The 10065-nt window shown below is 39.4% G+C and overlaps 1 non-coding gene across 1 annotated transcript; it reads right to left on the reverse strand.

Moving 5' to 3' along the window:
* Window positions 1-1222: 1222 nt before the first annotated feature.
* Window positions 1223-1325, reverse strand: LOC145769729 (U6 spliceosomal RNA). Its single transcript, XR_014289054.1, has one exon. It is a non-coding gene; the product is annotated as a U6 spliceosomal RNA (small nuclear RNA).
* Between the last annotated feature and the right edge of the window lie 8740 nt (window positions 1326-10065).

Genomic DNA, 10065 nt, shown 5'->3' on the forward strand with positions numbered 1-10065 from the left:
TTTACAAAAAGATGCTGTAACTCATAGACTTCTGAAAAGAAGAAGCTTCAAGATCAAGCACCGTTGGTTCGACTCTCGGAGTGTGCGCTTGAGCAACGCACTGCTTTACAAGTAACCACTGCTTTACAAGTATGCAAAACTGCCAGGATTAAGCTCTGCAAGAAGCTTTCCCAGTCCAAGGATAAAGATTCGATCAATCGTTACACTCATAACTTGGTTAATCCAATGATGCTGCACTCAGATGAACTAATGATTTCACCATGTACTGTAGATACTAACGACCAGTTTTAGCCTGATGCTGCGAGTTTGCTGATAGCAATTGCAGGCTAGTAATAGCATCACATCGTCCTTCTGCAAGTGGCATACCAAGCCCAACGGAGAGAATACACCGAACATCAGCACCGATCTACCAATGACGACGACAATCCATCGACAAGAATACCGCGATTTCCGCGCAACATCGTCCTTCACAAACCACCGTAAGCGAGCATGAGCAACTAGAACACAATCTGAGAATTGCGTCAACCAAGATCCAAGACATTCTGAAAACATCTAATCCCTATTACAACAGCGAACTCGCAGCATCAGGCTAAAACTGGTCGTTAGTATGTACATTGTGAAGTAAGCAACGGTCATGCTGCTAAAAGCGTAACTTAATCTATTGCATAAACCAGGGGTCACCAAATGGCGGCCCGCGGGCCGCATGCGGCCCGCCAAGCTGTATCGCTGCGGCCCGCGGAAGGTATCAGCGTACAAGTATAACCAAAAATACTTTTCTTGAGGAGTTAAAGGGCACGAAGGCGAAAAATACTTTCCAGGAAGCATATTTTCGCTTTGCATACGATTCCACCGACCGACCAATCAGATTATAGTTCTAGGTTGGGGTTGCTTAAAGTTATTCCAATGCGATGTACAGCCACACTGTCACAGTGTTTGATTAAAACGTCTGTTTTCAAATTTCGAAAATGTCGAGCATAGGGTTGCTTATTTTAAGTTTGCAAATGTCATGTAAACACTATAGTGTGCGTTTCACCGTTATTGTGTTTCACTGCCAGTGTTTTCTTTATGCAAGTTTTTGTTGGAAAAATAGGTCGGGGTGCCAACTCAATTTATAATAAATTGGAAAAATATTATATATAAATTTAAAGACTTTTTCTGATTGTATTATGAAAATATTTAGCTTAGTAACCTACGGCAAAATGGTTTTTTCTTTCTTTTTTAAAGAAATATGGAACGCTTCACGATTTCGCGTGTCATCCTTGCGCAGGGGCCATGCTAATCTTCTCTGTATCGTTCCAATTTTAGTATATCTACTGCCGAAGCAAGTTCTGCAAAATGTTATTAATCAACAATATCTTGCCACGCTGATGAGCATCGCAAGAGACAGTTTTGTCTATAATAAAAGAAAGACGGTTTTATAGACTCTCACAAAAAGGATGAAAAACCAACTCATTGCTTTTTTAAAGGGAAGACTGTTCATGACGATAGAATTACGGTTTTTGGGTGATTTCTACAAGCATTTGTTTCATGGTGCCTGGTTTCTTTTTCCCTGTTATTGGAGCGTATTTTTCGCTGATATGTTTGTAGGTCACTATTGTTACCTGTATTGCGATGTGTCAAACATTTCCTTGTTTACTAAAATTGTTAATTGCAAGATATCTTTTGTGAAGCGAAGTGACAACACCACTCTTGCTTGGCGATGAATATTCTGATGAAACCGCTCGCCTCGCTATAAGTGCGCAAAACAAGTGGCCTCGTTTATTAGGCATTGTTAAAAAAAGTCAAAAGTGTTGTATAAGGAGCTTGGCCTGGCAGTAGCGTTGTTCGATTAATTTTGTTGCTGCGGTATTCTAAGATAAATATGAACAACATGTAACGCTGAATACTGGGTACGAAATGCGTTCTTTTTAACATAAAAGTCAACCTACCTAACATTTTATTAGTGCGGCCCACCACAGCTCTCCTTAGTGCCAAAGTGGCCCGCATGCAAAAAAGGTTGGTGACCCCTGGCATAAACTATTAATGTTGCACAACAGTAGAGCATTTAATAAATTTATATTAAATCAGGAGGCAGCCTACTTGCTTTGAACAGCTTAAAATTCTAAACACTATTGCACTGATGTGTTGCTAAATTAAAATTTCTTTAGGTACTTTTGTAGTTTGTAAATTGGCTGATTGCCCGCATCGCTTATTTCCAGCCAGAACCTCTTTGAAGGTAACATTGGTCAACAGCAGGAATACCAGCGACAAATTTCCAATAAACTTAGATTGTGTTCAAAAAAACAAGATGAGGCAAAGAAAACCCAGGTCCAGAAAAGATGTGGTAAAGCTGTTAAAAGTACCTGCATGTGCTTTTAACACCACTTCATATCATTACACAGAAGGCTCAAAAAGCTGCAAATAGTAACACGTATATGTAATAAAGCTATACAAATATACATGCTTATGTTGGTAGTTATTATGGCGTATAATTATATACAAAATCGAATGGGGTTCCTGTTCCAATAGAGCCATTGTTCGTCCACCAAGGTGCACAGCTGACATGTTCCTATGATTTTCAGCATTGCTTGGATCTATTTCTCCTAATTTTTTGTGCATGATATAATCTTCTCTGATGAAGAGACTCAGAAATTTCTATATTCTGTACAAACCATAAAATACAACTTGTGCAGACGAAAATGCTCACAATGGAATTCCAGGTTTACACTATTTACCTTTTTAATAACATATTGCAAAAAAAAAACGAGCATACGCTTTGTTCCACGATTACCAAGTGCATCATAAATCCGTTTTGCACCATCAACCTTGTCAGTCTCACATCGAGACTGAAAATACAAAACCAGCGATTCCCACTGCTCTAATATGCTGTTGATAACCTGTTCTCAAGAAAGCCATCATGTTTGTGCTTTTAAAGTTTTGGAATTTTATGTTGAGCTATATCAGCAACTTTTTGAATCAAAGAAAAGTTACAAACCGAAAAACCTAGATTTACCCAAATTTGAAAAAAAAAAAACTTAAAACCCAGATGTGATCAAAAAACCCAAATCTAGTTGCAAAAACCTAGCGCTGGCATCCTTGGTCAACAGCCAATTTGCTTCTGAAACGTATAGGGTCAATCCTGGCTAATTTGGGGTCGCTGATTACGAATATCAACTTGAAATTTGTTGATTAGCTCTAGTTTTTGAGATATAGCACAATGCCAAAATGTGCTTTACTTGCTGAAGTGGAAAGCAGTGTGCGATTTTCTGTTGTAGCTTGCATCGGTCAGATAGAGTTGGGCACTTAATATATTAGTTGGAAGGAAGGTATATTGGTTGGATGACATGTTTATTCATATTATTTTTATTTTGACATATGTTTAAGTTGGGTTATTTGCTTGCTTCTTTTGTAAAAAACTTCATGTGTTTAGCTGCTAACTGCTCTTTCTGCAGATGCCTCGTAAATGCATAAATAAAGCAGACAATTTCTGCTACATTTCTGGTGAAATAACTTTTTCTTTACATAAACGAAGTATAACGGCTGTGGTAAGGAAAGCATCCTATTTTAGATGCAAAGTTGTTGATCAGGGCAGGAGTTGGCCTCCTCACATATGCTGTAACTCCTGTGGTGCAAATCTTCGGCAATAGCTAAACGGAAACTGACAACATAAAGCAACTTCTGAGATGCATAAAGTATGACCAACATCAATGGCAGCCTTGTGGTGACTTAAAGATAGTAGCTCTTGTTATGGGTCAGCAACTAGGTACTATACTAAGCACTGCTGTTTTCTTTTGTGAATGGGATAGTCGAGCGAAAGATTCCCACCACATCAAGAAAGACTGGCCTCTCCTTCAATCATTGACTTCAGGGGAGAAAAACGTTCAACATCCACCACTTGTTGAATCAAATAAGATTTTGTTGCCACCGTTGCACATTAAACTGGGTTTAGTGAAGAACGTCGTCACGGCAATGGACAAAGCAGGAGCTGGTTTCATGTACCTCGACAAAAATTTTCCCGAATGAGCAAAGCGAAAATAAAGGAAGGTGTGTTACTAGGTCTCCAGATAAGGCATCTTCTCGAAGACGGTGAACTTGATCAAGTGTTATTTATTATTATTGTAACTGTCTCCGCCGCCAGTGTAGCCAAATCGTTTGGCGTCCACTGGCTTCGATCAGTCTTTCAACAAGGTTGATAAGATCTCCATTCTGTTTTGTCTTTTGCGATGTTTTGCAATCGATGGAGATGTGATGTGCTGAGCAGGGGTCCCAGGCCAGCTTTTCTGATGTGAGATCTCAGCAGTTGTAATAAGTTGGTACGGTGACGTCCGGTTCAGCCTTGGTACTTTTTGCTGCCAATTATTGCAAATTCAAGGGCTTTTTGGGGAGGTGAGTCCTGGTAAAGTCTCAGAATGTGTACAAACATGTTCCATCTCATGGTGGAGATCTTGCAAGACAATGGTTTACTGTTGCATATTTTGTAGAGGTTTTTGTTCGAGATAAGACTGTTTGGCCAAGGATGACCAGTTATGACACGTAAATGTCTTCGATGACAGGCATCCAATCTTTCAAGACTTGCTTTGGTAACAGACCAGCTATTAAAGTTGTAGATCATAATTGAGATGCAGTACGCGTTGTACCATCTTAGTCGCAACTGTAATGGGATTCTCGATCTCTTGCTGCATAGTTTCCAATGTAATCTGAAAGCGACATTGCCTAAATTGCAGCGAGATTTGACATCGGCAGTGCTGCACAATGATGATCCCAAAAGTTTGTGTGTACGCCATTTTTCGTTTCCTCGAATTGGTAGGCTATCAGCATCAGTTTCATTTGTCTCTGCAAGAAATATGTGGGTTAATTCAGTTTTTGTCTCATTCATGAAAAGATTGTAGTTTTTCAGGTTCTTTTTAGCAGTAAATTGTAGCATATCAAGTGGCTGTCTTTCCTCATCCAGAAACTCAACATCGTCTGCATACTCCATTTCCAAAGGCATGCATGTGTCAGATATAGGGGGGTTCGGTCTGGAGGACTGCTCTCGCACTGAGCTCAATGCAGCAGGTGAAGAGCTGTCTCCTTGAGAGGAACCGATGGTTGTCTCAAAGTTTGCGGACATTTCGTTGTTAAAGCGCACATACAGTTTCGTGCCAGCTAGCAGGGTGCAGGTTAGTCGCAGTTCATCTTCATCACAGCCAGCTTGGTCTAAAATTTGAAGGAGTTTTTTGCGTTTGATGGTGTCAAAGGCTTTGGACATATCTATTCCCATTTTGTGGAAGTCCCATTTTCTAGCCATTACCACTGAAACGAGCATACGTTGTGCCCAGACAATGTCAGCACAGCTTCTGCCACGTTTGAAACCGCTTTGGAAGGGTCCAGTGAAGCTGTCAATTTTGTCTCTAATCCGATGCAAAATGACGATGGAGAGGATTTTTCTGATGCTATTGAGGAGCACAATGGGTCGAAGATTAGCTGGTGGTCCTTTTGGTTTCTTGGGTTTTGGTATAGCAATTAGTATGCCTTCGCCGATGGTGTCTACTGGTTTGTGTTGTTTGAGAGATTCATTAATAGTCTGTGATATTAAACCGGAGGTCATGTCTTTGGAGAATTTGAAGAGTTCGTTGTTGACGTTATCAGGGCCAGCAGCACGACGGTTTTTCAAGGAAGAAATTGCTGTAGACACTTCCTCAGTGGTTATTGGTGTTTGCAAGGGTCTTGCTTCTCCGGTGAATGGTTGTATTGGTTCATCATCTGAATTTGTAAATTGTTGCTGAAACCATTTTCTTACTATCTCTACTTTGCTTTTGTCTGAGAGCACAAAGCTGCCGTTGACATCTTGAATCATATGATGGGGGTAGGAGGCTTTCTCGCTTTAAGTAGTTTATTGGGCAAAGAGAAAATTGCATGGGAAGCGTTTAAGTTGCTGGCCACAAAATTCTTGGGGAACAAAAGCTGACAGCTACACAAAATTGGTGTCCAATCTCATTAAAGCATAGGGTGCATACAGATGCATGGGGTACAATATGTCACTGAAGATACATCTTTTGGGCTCGCACCTTGGATTGTTTTTCCACCAAGTTGTGGAGAAGTTAGTGATAAGTAATTGAGCATGGCGATTGGTGAGCGATTTCACCAATGCATATCTACAATGGAAAAGAGGTACCAGGGAAAACAGAATCCATCAATGCTTGCTGACTTTTGCGTATCTAGGGATGCTTCATTGACCATGTACAAGCGACAGGCCAAAAGGAGAAGAACAGATAAAGTAGATTAGAAAATAGAAATTTATATTTGAAAAGTGACAATTATTTGTTGCATATGCTATGCTGAAATATAAACGCATGCATTTATTACACTGTTTGTAGATTGTTACTGTTGTGTTCAATACAGTGCACCAAGGCTTGTAGGCCTACTTATATGCATAGTAGATCTACATACAAATTCTTTTAAACTAGAGCTAATCAGCAATTTTAACCTACATTTTTGGATTCAGTGTCGAAAATTGCATAAGAGTCAACTGTTTTCTTATCGGGAGCAAACAACTTTTGAAAAATTGTTGAACAGTGTACACTGTATACAGTAGTTAATGATCAATCCTGACACGATAAAATCGTCACAACGGCGATAAATACAGTAGCAGCCATTGAACACGTTGATAAATTATCGCAAGGTTTGTAGATCAGACAGCAAGTAGATAAATAGCGCTGTGACGTTCAGTGATACATAAAGTCGGCAGCAGTGGCCGAGTGGTTAGCGCGTTGGGCTCGCAGTCGAGAGCCTGCATGTTCGACTCCAGCCACCAGCACTTGCTGTTGTTTCTCTGGGCAAGAAACTTTACGATAATTGCCTCCACTCAGTGATCGATTTCGAGTAATGGATAGTACCAAATTTAAGTCATAAGTAGAGTAGACAACCGGAAACAGACATTGCCGTCGGCTGCAGCGTGGGTCAGGTGTACGTCGGAAGGCGCACACCGATGCATAGCGCTCAAGTCAGCTTTCGCGCAATGCAGGATAAAGATATGAAACACAAACAAACATAATCTTGGTTTTAAACAGGCGACTTGAAAAACAAAGAATTTTTGTATACTGGTAATTTAGTGCTTATGGGAAACGGTTGAAAAGAAGCGGAAGAAAAGTAGCCTATGTAAGATGAAAATATGCACGCTTATTATGTTGTTGTTTTTATAATGCTAAATGTAGTGTTGTTGCTTAGGTATGTCTGTTTATGGTTTAAAAAACAAAAAATAACTAGAATGAAAGCTCTAAACGAGGTATTGGCAGTTAAAGGTATGGATCCATGCGCAATTTGTGGCAAGAGAGTTATAAAAAATTCTAATCAGTGTGAAGATTGATGTGTGGGATGCGTTAGAAGTGTAGAACATATAAACGCATTGCAGTTGATGAAACGTATGAGAGAAGCATGTAAAATGAATTGTGATGAGATAGAAGGTTTTACAGAGTTTTGCTATTGTGAAGATATGATAGGAAAAAATAATTGCACCAGTTAGAGCAGTAACAGCAAGGATACGTGCATGTTGGAAAAAAGTTTAACCCTTTGAAGGTTGGGGGGGGGCTGTCAATTCAACTTTTTTGTATCAACAGTTGTATCTCTAAAACCACTGAGGCTGCGACTACGAGATTTCTTGACTTTTCCTAACTTTTATTCACCTCTATTGAGCTGAAATTTTGAGCGAATAAAGGTTATAAATTGAGAGATATAAGGCATTTCTCAGCACATCCTCTGAAATATTTCATATTCTATTGTTCAAAATTTTCCCACCAGCTGGATGAAAGCAATTAATTTGGCCCATGTCTCGTTAATCAAATGATTTAAATTGAGATTATGTAAAAAAAAATTATTCACAACATTGCAATGCATGTTTTTCATTACTCTATCAAAAAATACCAAATAATTCAAACGTCATAAGTCACATCAACATTTCAACGTATATAAGCAGTTCTAAAATTTACATAGTTTTAATTTTCGGATATGCTCTGCGTGAATAGTTTTACAAAGTGAACCCCAAATTTTGAAACCGTGCCTTAAAAAATAACAGAGATATCACTCCAAAAGCATAAGAAGAATCGACAGCCCCCCCCCAAACTGAGCAAGACTCCAGGAGCCCAACCGCCTAAGGGTTAAGGAATTGTCAGGCACACTCTGTCGCAGAATGCTTAATCGTAGCTTGAAATGAAGGTTATACAAGGCGTGTGCAAGAAGCGTAATGTGTTATGGAGGTGAATGCTGGGCGATGAAGAATATAGATATGCTATTAGACGAATGCAAACGATAAAACTGAGAATAGTTGGAATGAGACGAGGGAAGACACTTTTTGACAAAATTAGAAGTGATGTCTTGAAAAAGTGGATGGATGTTGAGGATATTGGGAAGTCCTGCTTGAATGAACATCACCTGAGATGAGCTAGACATCTTGAACGAATGAATGAGTTTAGAATTAGGTAGTGATGGTGAAAATGGGAAAAGGAAAACCAAAGAATACATGGGAAGATGGTTTTTAAAAAGTACCTCTCTACCAAAGCTATACATGGGAAGACACCGAGAAGAATCATCTGAGGAAAGAAACTTAAAAAATGAACATGCCAACGATAGAAGAAAATGGAAAAGTCGCTGCAGAAAATCGGTCGGCCTTGATGTTTCGGGATGAAGATGAGGCTTATTTGAAGCAAAATGGAATAGGGAGACAGATGAATGTGAAAATCCATCCATAATCATTCTATGATATGTTTCAGGTTGGAATACAAAATAGTTGTGCCACTGTCAAATTTCAGACATGGGCTGATACAGTGATACTATCAGCTGTATACTCGACTGCCAATATTTATCGTTCCTTCGGCTCCATTGCCCTTTATGGAATTTTCAATTGTTTGGTCGTTATTTTACGTTAATTTCTATGGCGTGAGCTGCGTGCTGGCTGCAAGCGTAATAATATATAACTACCGCTTCTGCCCAATGCCGACTGCAAGTATGCAAGCAAAGGCAAGCCTTTGTAGTTCCAGATGCCAGTTTCATTTTTATTGAAATGCTGCCGACGGCTTTTATGTTAGAATGCGTTTTTATTTATTTGTTGTGTAACTGTAAAAACGTTCAAAGTGGGCAGATATTTCCAGCTAAAGTCGGCTACGCCCTTTGCTATAATGTAGTAAAGTCGTGTATAAGTTCAGTTGTTTGCGTGATGCAAGCCTGACATACGTCGGTATGTCAACAAGACAATTATCGACTAGAGCAGGGGAACACCTGAATTTGAATTCTATACAAAAAGTGTAATTAGATCATGTTCTGAGGCAGGTCTGAGTATCAAATCACGTTCTTTGAACCCTTGTATATAAAACGTAACAATCTACCTTTGAACAGACAATTGTAAGCTTGCGGCTCGTCTTTCTTGCTCTCTGTATTTTAATATTAAATTTCTCGCACCTTGCCTTTCTATCACATCATGTGATCTGTTCAACACCTTTTGATGGAGTTACCTTTGATTCTCGTAGAGCAGGGACGGGCAACATACGGCCCGCAACGGGATATTGAGCGGCCCGCAGACAGTTTTCAATCTTTACATAATGTGGCCTGAGGCCACAATCTGCAGCAATTCCTCACTACTTGCTTACTACGTCAAATAATAGTGAGTGTTAGTTATTCTTTATTTCTTTGTCTTCGGTTTTTAGTCAAGTGACAAGCATGTTATGTTCCATCATAAACGGGCCTTCCATTCTTTTTCTTTGTCTCTTGTAAGAATCTCCTTCAGTCTCAAGCCGAAAAAATAAATCAAAGTGAAATTTGGCTGATTAGTGCAATAATTAAACCGGGAACGTATACAAATAATACTGATTGTTGGTTTTGCTTTTGTTCTTTGTGTTTTTAGTTTCTTTGTTTTCAGTTAGAATTAGATTTTGAGTTTGCAATAAACATTTTCATGTGGATTTTGCCAAGAAACGTAAAGTTGAAAAAGAGTGTCGCGAATTTAACAAAGATTGGATGCTCAAGTGCTTTTTCACACAAGTCGGCAAGAAAGCAGTAGGCCGCCGTATGTTTGCTTTGCAATGAAAGTGACGACTTTGATCGACCACAGATGTCTCA

This window comes from Aplidium turbinatum, chromosome 4 (assembly GCF_918807975.1).
Source record: "Aplidium turbinatum chromosome 4, kaAplTurb1.1, whole genome shotgun sequence".
NCBI classification, from domain to species: Eukaryota; Metazoa; Chordata; class Ascidiacea; order Aplousobranchia; family Polyclinidae; genus Aplidium; species Aplidium turbinatum.